This window comes from Monopterus albus, unplaced genomic scaffold, assembly GCF_001952655.1.
Source record: "Monopterus albus unplaced genomic scaffold, M_albus_1.0 scaffold8.1, whole genome shotgun sequence".
Classification (NCBI taxonomy): domain Eukaryota; kingdom Metazoa; phylum Chordata; class Actinopteri; order Synbranchiformes; family Synbranchidae; genus Monopterus; species Monopterus albus.
The window spans coordinates 2,203,522-2,213,848 of record NW_018127888.1 but is presented as its reverse complement, the minus strand read 5'-3'; the positions used below and the strand labels follow the sequence as shown (position 1 = coordinate 2,213,848).

The 10,327-nt window shown below is 39.1% G+C and overlaps 1 protein-coding gene and 1 long non-coding RNA gene across 2 annotated transcripts in view; both read right to left on the bottom strand.

Moving 5' to 3' along the window:
* Positions 1 to 10,327, bottom strand: part of LOC109951874 (calsyntenin-2-like) — a 221,980-nt gene that overhangs the window by 108,549 nt on the left and 103,104 nt on the right.
* LOC109951991 (uncharacterized) overlaps positions 7,790 to 10,327 on the bottom strand; it is a 4,240-nt gene continuing 1,702 nt past the window's right edge. The window contains exon 3 of the long non-coding RNA XR_002273690.1: positions 7,790 to 8,676. This is a non-coding gene — a long non-coding RNA (uncharacterized LOC109951991). The remainder of the gene's footprint in view (positions 8,677 to 10,327) is intronic.

Sequence of the window (10,327 nt, the reverse complement as noted above, 5' to 3'; positions counted from 1 at the left end):
ATAACTAGTACCTGCAAGCCTCCCAGGGAAAAACACTAAGTAGCAGAGCACTGACCATACAGTAAGTCTGACACAGCCACATGGCTTAATAACACAAGGTAACAGAGTGGTGTTCACACTAGATTCAAAGCCAATGACTAGATTTGGTTTAATTCATGATAAAAAATTGTCTCATCTTGCGTGTTCTTCCTCATTCCTCAGAAAAATAGCTCTCATGACTCAGTGTCTTAATGAAGGTGCACTAATTACTCTGCACAGCAATGGTCCATCCTGACAGGTGTTGTCGCTTTGCTAGATTAGAGCGCTCCTGGACTATGATAGCTCACAGACTGAGTGGGATTAATATCTTACAACTTATGCCTTTATAATTGTTATTGTTACATAAAGTATGGTGATCTTGCCCAATCTACATCTGAGCTCCACCCACCTTCAACCGATAGAGGTGGAATCAGCCAGGGAACTAAAAACGTGTAAGTGGCTATCACTCTCAACAGTATTATCATTATTATTTTAATACACTAAATTTTTTATAAAATTAAATCATAGTTGTGGCATGTGCAAAAGTTTAGGCACCCTTCTACTTGTACAGCACTCAGAGAGACTCAGTGTTTGTAATGCAGGTCAAGTTATTAGGAACAGTCAGCTGATTTCAGACTTGATAAGTTCTATGACTCTTCAAACCATGTAGTAACACTCAAAACCATGGGCTCCTCTAATGGCTGGCTGTGGATCCGACATCAAGCTACAGTAGCCCAATTGATGCCTATAACATAGGGGCAAGTTATACAGCCTAAACGGGCTTGTTGGTCTCTCTCAGCAAAGGTTTGTTTGGTAAAAATAAGGAGCATTATTTGTTGAGATAACACTTTTCCAACATCAGGAGGAAACATTAGCGAGAATCAGTTGGTGTTTGAATGATGTATTCAGTATGGTCAAGAATAATACAATGATTTGTGTGTTATTAGTTACAATAGATTGTGTTTGCTCATAACTACACTTAAACAAGATCCAACAAATTTAAATATAAATAATGACAGTTCCAAATGGTTCACTTAATGTTTCTTGCCAAAACTCTCCAAACATGTGCACATTCCCTCAAGAGCACAAACATAAAACTGAACATCTCACTGCCTCAAATCCTGGTTGGGATCTCCTGCTTGGCACCTTCTCTACTGTAGCTCTTTTCCCTTGCCAAGGTCGTCTGTACCTCGCAGTCTTCAAAACAAAAGAATGTAGCAAAAACAAAACAAAAAAACACACACATAGAGGGTCGTGATATAAAAAAATAGATATCAAGAGTGCTTTTACTCACAAGCTACGATAACTTCTCATTTCCTTTCTCATATTAAACATTTTTCAAAATGAAACTTTCCTCTAAACTCCCTCCTTTGAAGCTCAATAAATCATAGATATGCAAATAAAACACACTGACTGACAGAACATCCAGTAATAAGAGAACCAGCTCTTTGAATTATAATTAAAATTTCCAAATAAGCACCGACTCTTTGGATAATGCTCTGCTAATGTGTCTATATTCATTTGCTGTTATTGTGGTTCTTTGCCTTTTTGCCTTTGACTTTCCAGATTTGAAGTCATTGCTCATGTGGCTGCCCTTCTATAATCATACCCCCATTTTCTAATTACTCTGGAGTCTTACACAAATTTGTTTGCAGCTAAATGATGCTTTTCATCCAGAAAATTACTAAATTCTTTACAGCGTGATTAGTGCTTTAGCACCACTCCCCAGGCGACCCTCCATTCTTCTTTGCTTTATTGTTATTATCCACTCCCTCGGTACATATACACACTCCCCTGATCCATAACATCTACGGTGCACAGCTGGTAGTTTCCCAGTTTTTGTAAAAGACATTTCTTTCAATCATCCCAAATAGGAGAGAACTCAAATAGTGTTTTAGAGAGCAGTGTGTTATAATGCTGTTCTGTATAATGAAAGTTTTCTCTGTAATAACTAGTGAAATAAAGCTTCATAAACAGAGGGTGCACAATACAAAATGTGTTTTTTCACTGTGATCACTGTAACCCTGGTAATAGTCCACCCCAGAAAAGAAGGCCCCCATCATTGTGTACACAATGATGTTTATGATTATCTGGGTTGTGCTAATTTAGAAATAATCCTTTACTTTAATTTAGTGCGTTAGCACGTTACAGTATGCAGCCGATAGACAAACACGGCCATCTGACATTAGTGAGGGTAGAAATCTTTTATTTCACGGAGCCGGCTCTTTTGGATTTGGTCACTTAAAAGATTAGTTCTTTTGGCTCTTTTTGTTTGCAGTTCCATGTTATTCAACTATATCCTGAAGCAAAATGCTGTGGTTCATCCCAAATCAACAGCTTTTGCTCTTTGCCTTTGGCTCAGATAACAATCACACAATTGGCTCTCGGCTCGCCCACTTTTCCAGCCCTTATCGTTCTTGTTCACTGGCTCGTTCAGCTCAGAGAGCAGAGATCAGCAGGGATGCTAAAGTTTTAGTAAAGTTATTTACATTCAGTCATTAAGTAACATAATAAAACATTTGAACTTCTATAAATTATACTCGTAATAATAACCATTAAAAGAAAACACCTTTTGAATCACTCCAAAATATTATAGGCTAAATAAAACAAATTAAATCAATAAAACTTTCTAATACATGATAAATCTATTAAATAGGCTACAGAACTACCACCACCACCACTACTACTACTAAATAAAGTTTAATTTATGATAGTTAAGTGCCAGGCTCTTCTGTTAAATGTTTTCATAGTCACTCATTAGGACAAAATTAATTAGACTGACAACCAGAACAGGACGCTGGTCCAGGTAAAGGCCAGGTGACGCCTTCCTCTGCACACTACTGCACATCCTTCTCCACTCTCTGTCTCCAAATCCCATCCTTCTCTTCTCCAGCTCTCTTGTTCACTGTTGGGCTCATAGATACGGGTACTTTGGCTCCCTCATTTTTGACGTTCGTGAGCTTATCTCTGCAAATGACATTCTGCTCTTTGGCTCCCTCCTTCTCCTCATGACACTAACAATCATGCTGCAGTCTGATTGGCTGTTTAGTAAGACAGCTTGCTGCTTGCACAGCTGCTCACTCTGCTGCTTTATGAATCCACAGTTAGAGCACTATGCCATTTAAAAACTGGAAGCCAAATGAATGACTCTGGTGACAAAGACTCAGAACTCCTTGTTCACTTCAGAGATTAGTTCACTGAGATTCAGTCCAAACTGTCAGCTACTGCATCAGAACCCATCTTGGTCCAACACTGACCCAATCCACTGTATAAACTCTCAGTCCAAATTCTAAACCTTTGTCTTCCTACAGTAAAACTTCAAGTCTGACAGATACCCAGACCCTAACATTTGTTATTTTGACACACTATGGCACCAATGCCTTTTATAGTCTACAGTGCACGAGAAGAAGGTGGTTTTATCATTAGTACTGCAGGCACTCTTCTGACAGCTCTAGCCATCGTTAGTCCAGCTGTGTCCAGGCCTGCCAGCAGCTGGCTCAGCTCCAGGTTGCCTGTCACAGGGTCAGCTCCTAGAGACGACCACTCACAGCCTGTAAAAGACTGCTGATGGCAAAAACACTCACATCATCCATCATGCAGGTGCAGGTGCAGACTGTACTTATCCCTAAAGAACTTCACACACACACACACACACACACAAAGTTGTGGACAGCCACAGACAAGAAACTGCACACATACAGTACATGCTTTTGAGCCATTGCTAAGAGGAAGTTATCGATTAACCCTGCGTAATTAAGACATTCTCTCATGTAATAAATTGTCGATGAATCACATATTTTGGTGGTTTTGTGGTTGAGGTGTGTATATGTGCACGTAATTGTGTGTGTGACTGTGTGTTGTGTGTGTACAGGTTATTGATTCATTAAAGCTGAAGGAGTGATAGTCAGGCCTGGAGGTTAGCTACCCTGGAAGTGCCCTTGACAAGATAAAGCGGCTGCTGCACTGGGATACTGTGACCTGAGGCATCCACTGTGAGATGTTTAAAGAGCACAAACCACAAAAACCAAAGTTCCTTCAGGGCATGAAAAAGGTAGAAAACAATCAGGTGAAAACAGTTTCAAAAACAAGGTCCTAAACTGAGTTTCATAGTCAGAACTCAGTAGGTTATTATTAAATTGCATTACTGCAACTGTCAATCCATCCATTATCTATATCGCTTATCCTGATGAGGGGTTGAGACTGGGCGAGAAGCAGGGTGCACCCTGGACAGGCCGCCAGGCTATCACAGGGCTGGCACACATAGATAACCACACACACACCCGCGCTCTCTCCTACTGGCACATTATAGTTGAGGACATAACTCAAGGCTGCTGCTCCTCCTACAGTACATAACATATCCCAGTTCTTGTAACAGTCTGTTTCTCTTCCATCCCTGCTGTTGCACTGTTTACCTGAAAGCTATGCAGTAACAGCTGTATTCACTTGTCACACATTCTGCCACTCCAATGTGTTCGCTGCACATACAGCAATTCACAAGTTCTATTTTGACACCAGCTTGTACCCGAGGGCTCTGAGTCTCCTGAGTCTTCCCTGTCCGCCTCCCAATCCTTGCTCTGCTCAGCTCAGTGTGACAACATCAGAGCCTAGGCAATAAATATCAGCTATGTAGATCTTCTGCATTCACATAATACACTGTACCTTATTTTGTAAGGTGTTTGGTTCACCTTTACTTTTCCTGTGGGCTGACACTCGCACTGGAAAACACTGACAAAAAAACAGAAATCCTTTTGTCTTTTACAAGAGAATTGTTGTCTTGTGATTTATTAAGAGGGCTACTATGATAAAATTACAAGTCCATGCACATTTTATTTCCAAGCCCTTCTTTACTTTTGTTTGGTCACTGAACTTGATGATTCTATCCTTACAAATTTGTAAGATGAAGCCTTAGCGAAATGCTACTTGGGAGCCTGAGCACTCAATGGCAGACAAACCAACGTGTCTTACTCCATTTTATGACCTCCCTATGTTGTTCCTGCTTTCTAATTCTGCCTGTCGCTATAACCCTCTTCTGGCTTTCAACTCTAACAGGGAAGAAAAAAGCAGCGGAGGAGCTAAATCTTAAGCAGACAATTTCATTATACCCAATCCTGCTTTATTTTATTATGCAGTCAGGAATCCAATTACCTTCTTAATTTAATCAGCCAAGCTTTTATTAGCCAATTCATATATATGTATATAATATTTTGTGTCAGAGGCTTCTCACCTCACAGTCTTTCTGCTCGTCTCTGACAAACTGGAAAGTCAACTGAAAAGAAAGCATAGAGGCTTCTATTTTTTGGTGGTGAGTTATAAAGGTCAAGAAGAAAATTGGTGTTGGGATAATATATGCCTTCAATTTGCACTTCATTTTCAGTTAGCCTCACTGTTGTTTATCTTCCTCAACAGTTTTAGGTGCTTTTCTATTGATAGAACATATATTTGACAGACAGCATGCTGGGCATCACTGGGATCTTTGTGAAAAAAAAAAAAGGCTGGGATTTGAATTGATTTATTAATTTATCTAATTGTTAACTGAGCAGCCAGAAAAGAGGCTGCTTTAAATGTCAAGAGAATGCATGCATAGCAAACTATCACTGACCTTGTACAGATAGGGAAACAAAATATGTATGAGTGTATGTACGTTTGTTTCTGAAAATATGTTGATTCATTATGTGAAAAATAGACGCTGTGAAATGTGTATTCAGGATTCATTACAATTCATTGCAGGCCACAGAAATGGCATCTTCGGTCAAGCCCTGCCGAGTTGTGGCCCTGAAGTGATCTTTACATTCATAATGTTACTTTTGTTTTAGGTATAAATAAACCACAGCTTCATTTCTTTATTTTATATTTTATCCTGGGGACATTTTATTTGATTTTGCAGAGGCTCTGACAAAAATATATAGAGCACTCAAAGATCTTGATATATCTGAATTTGATCTCCATATCCCATTTAGACCTATTTAAAATCTACGCAAGCTGGGGTTAGAACAATATACATAGATATCATGCATTTGTATACTGTGAATTATCAATTCCACCTTAGGAAACTGGCAGAACTAAAATTAATGATAACCAAGATACCGTTTGCTTCAACAAATACATTTGGATTGCAGTTTATGCATCTAGCTTGTGCACAGCCAGGAATTATCCAGGTTCAGCTAAAAGAAAGGGAGAGTAAAAAGAATAAGACTTTTAAAATCTGGGGCAGCAGGATATCTAGATGGACTACACAAATCCAGCTCCAAATGTGGAACAGAGCACTAATCCTTCTTAAAAACATTTTGCTTGTATTTGTTTTCTTCCTCTCTTTTATAATACATCCAAGGCAAAAACAGGGACAAATAAAGGGTTGACTTCTGTATTATAAAAATAAAAAAACACCTTGTCAAACCTGAGAAACAAAAAAACAAAATACATACATAATCTCACAAATATACAAATCATGACCAAAAACAAACCATACCCTTGTGTGATGCAAGCTTGAAGCCAAACTGAATGGCAAAACATCTACAAAAGGATGATTTACAAGGAAAACATACTGCTGTTGTCAGCGCAGTGACACTAGGATCCTCCAGACGCAACCCAGAGTCACTTTTGTCGATCGCTGTGTTTCCTTGCAGCTTTCTCAAGGCTACATGAACTACAGGGTGAGTGCGACTGGCAGAGTGCCCCGCCAGAAGAGCTCCGTCCTTTAACACTCTGATGGATCGCATTACAGTTAATTAAATATTGGCAAATTGCTCCCATCCAAGGTTGGGCCATTAAAGTTTACACTCCAACCACATTTGTCACTTTTCATGTCTCTTTTATCACCACCGCTTGTTGCCTTTCCTGTGTGTCAAATGGATGATGATCAATGCTCAAACCCATCATTTGGCTCATTTGCACATTTTTTTCCCCTCCTTATTCTTTTGTGGTTCATCTTCTTACACTTCCCAATGGCTTTTCATTCCAATGAAGTATGACAGCTCCAATGAAGGAGTGCACTGCAGTGAGCCTTTTTTCATATTCCTCGGTCTGTGTGTAACTGTCAGTATCTCAGAAGCAATCAGGCAAGGGGAAAATGACAGGGAAGAGCTTAGAGCATGAAAATGACAATACTGGGCAACAGCCGAAGTAAAAGGCAATTGTTCAGCTGTCAGCTAAGGTGCAACCCTAATAAACTACAGTAATGCTGATGGGCAGGGTTATGCTGCATATCTGACGCACATATGGAATTGAGATAGCTCTCACTGACAATGATGTACATGCTGGCTCCCCCCTAGTTTTAGTTGTACATTGGTTTCTTCCAGAAATCCCTTAGGTCTCACATAAGGGTGGTGAAAGAGACAGAGTTAACTGATAGCGATGGACACAAATTGTTGTCCACTTGGGTATGGTTGCAGAGTGATTCATTACTAATGCATTCAGTTTACAGGCCTGGGGGGAAGTGAAGACAGCATATCACCTCTGATAAGCCACAAGGCACTCCTTGAAAATGAGCCATCCTTTTTATTTGGGCAGGACTGAGAGGTAGAAAAGGATCGGGGTTGTGAAGTAAAAGCATGTGATTAAATGCACAAGATAAAATCCTCAGACACTTCTCAAAAGCAGGCCACCCCTATAAATGAGTGTGATTAGGGCCAAAATGTTGTTTTGCACAGTGACAGAGACAAGGGCTTTCTGTAGCTCACACAAGCAGTGAAGCAAATGTGGTTGCCTCCAAATTCTCAGCTACTTAGTGTCTAAATTGTTTGAAAAATATGCATATTTTGATTTTGGTGTTTTAATAGTACATTAAGGATTCAGTTAGCTTAAAACAAACTAAACTGTACAAATGTCAACCCACTTAAATTGCAAAAGTATTTATGCCTGCTCCAAAATGCGTGGTTGAAAGCCTGAGAGGCAATAAACAGTATAAATGGGGTAAACAGTGCACACTTTTGGACAGTGTTCAGTGAGTAAAACTCAAGACACTTGGAATCCAACTGCCAACCCTGCAGTCAGTAAATGAATCATTACACATGCTGAGCAACAGCCAGCCCATTCAAAAAAGTCTTTAGCATGACATTTCTCAGAAGTACCTTACATACAGGTTCAGTAAGATGATCTGACAATATTCTTTGAAGCATGCTGAAGCCAGTTGGGTGTCATTTTATAGACAGGAATTAATCAAGACAGGTTCCAGATGGGCTTAGTCAGTCAGACTTTCAGAACAGGTTGACAGCACCCTGCTGAATGAGGAGACGCATTAACGTCTAAGACCTGTACATTCCTGATGTTTGTGGAATATTTTGTCATCCTGAGTGTTGAAATTGCAGCAGGATAGAGCACATAAAATATGTGAATGCTTGCTGCTGTGGTAGCACATTACAAGATGCAAACTGACAACTGTGCAAACTGTCATCTACCATGCCTGCTGCTCTGGCATCAAGCTGAAAATTGCATTCGCTAAATTGCTTCAGACAGAAAAAAAACTTGTATTTGGGTCTGAGTTCCCATGTCTTCACTCGCTGCCTCTTTAAGTGAGTGCTTCTTTCTCATATGTTAATGCATGCTGTTCTGGCACAAATCCAAAGAAGGTCTAAATCATCCCAGTGCCGAGTCTTTTTACTGCGGGCCCTCTGAAGTTTTCGCTTGGATTTCACTGAGTGTCATGTTTGAGGACACAAGTGGCTGTGATAACAAGAGTGGAAAATATAGTTTTAGAGTGAGAGTCAAGAATGACTGAGTTAATAATGTCATATACCGACCACGCCATCGGCTGTACATTACTCAGTAGGGGTGTGATGATACACTTAGCTCACGAGACGAGATGATATGGGATACTGAGTTCAGGAGAACAAGACGAGACGACATCTTAACACAATTTTTAAGAACTCGTCAATGATGCAGAACAAAGCGGGTGCAGTTTGAAATGTTTTAACTATCTTGTAATGAATGTCACTTCTGTTCTCCTTTCTGAGCATGAATGATCATTTGATTTGATTTGATTTATTCTTTGCAGTAAAAGACAATATGCAAGCATTGTAAAAGGTTTTGCCACAAACTCCACTGACTGGCTTCTCTCCTATATGATTTCACATGTATTGTTTGCGCTGGATGTTAAACTGTGTTTTTTATTTTCACCTACCAATGCCGACACACTGGTGGTTGAATTGGTGCTAAGGTAAAGCAGGCTATGTTAGCAGCATGGCTAACCAAAACACAATGGAAACCCCCAGGGGAAAAAGTGAATGAGGCCACTCATGTCAGCTTTCCACAACGTGGCCGTATTATACGCACCAGCAACACTTCCCCTGTAACTCATCACCCTCTGCAAAAAATTGAGAGTGAAATTTACTTGAAAAAACCTAGGCAACTTTTTCCACACAGAAATTCGAAGTAAATTTTACATGGGATAATCCCAAGTAAATTGTACTTAGACACAGAATAGTTTCTATAGATGTATTCAAGTAAACTTTACTTGAAATTTTCTGTTACTAGTACTAAATCTTACTCACTCTTTCTTAGTAATTTTATTTAGAATGCATTTGCATAAATACCTGCTTTTGTTCACTTTTATTTCAGTTATATTTAAGTAATGTTGATTTGATTTGATTTATTTATTCTTTCAAACATGTAACAACAGCCAATATGTAACCACACATAATTCCAGACATATCCACAAATATATTTTCAATTTGCTTATAACTAGTACATGCTTGAACGGAGTAGGAAGAAGTTAGACTTATCTAGTCCTACCCCCTAACATCATCTTATCATCAATGGTTTGCAAGCAGTATCTCTACATGGACACATATTCTACATCCACACTCCCATTTGATTAATCATTGAGCCTGTTCTTGCCCATATCTTGATTGACACATACCTTTATATCTATGTTTAAACATCAATTTTCTTACTGTTTTTTATGTCCACACTTAAATTATTCCATAGTTTTACTCCACTTATGGAAATACAAAATCTTTTTTTGGTTGTACGTATAGCATGAATTTTTAAATTTAACTGACCCCTTAAATTATATCCCCCTTCCCTTTCATTAAATAGTTTTTGAATTCCCCCACGTAATAAATTGTTCCTGGCTTTATACATAAACACAGCAGTCTTATATCCCACTGTATCCAAAAATTTTAACAATTTAGACTGTATGAAAGCTCCATTGGTGTGATCCCTGTATCCCAGCTTATGCACAATTCTTATCGCTCTTTTTTGTGAATATATACAATGGTTGAAGTGAGCTTTTGTATGTGTTTCCCCAGTTTTCAACGGCATACTCCAAGTATGGTAAAATCAATGAAGAATACAAAATACGTAGTGCTTTCCC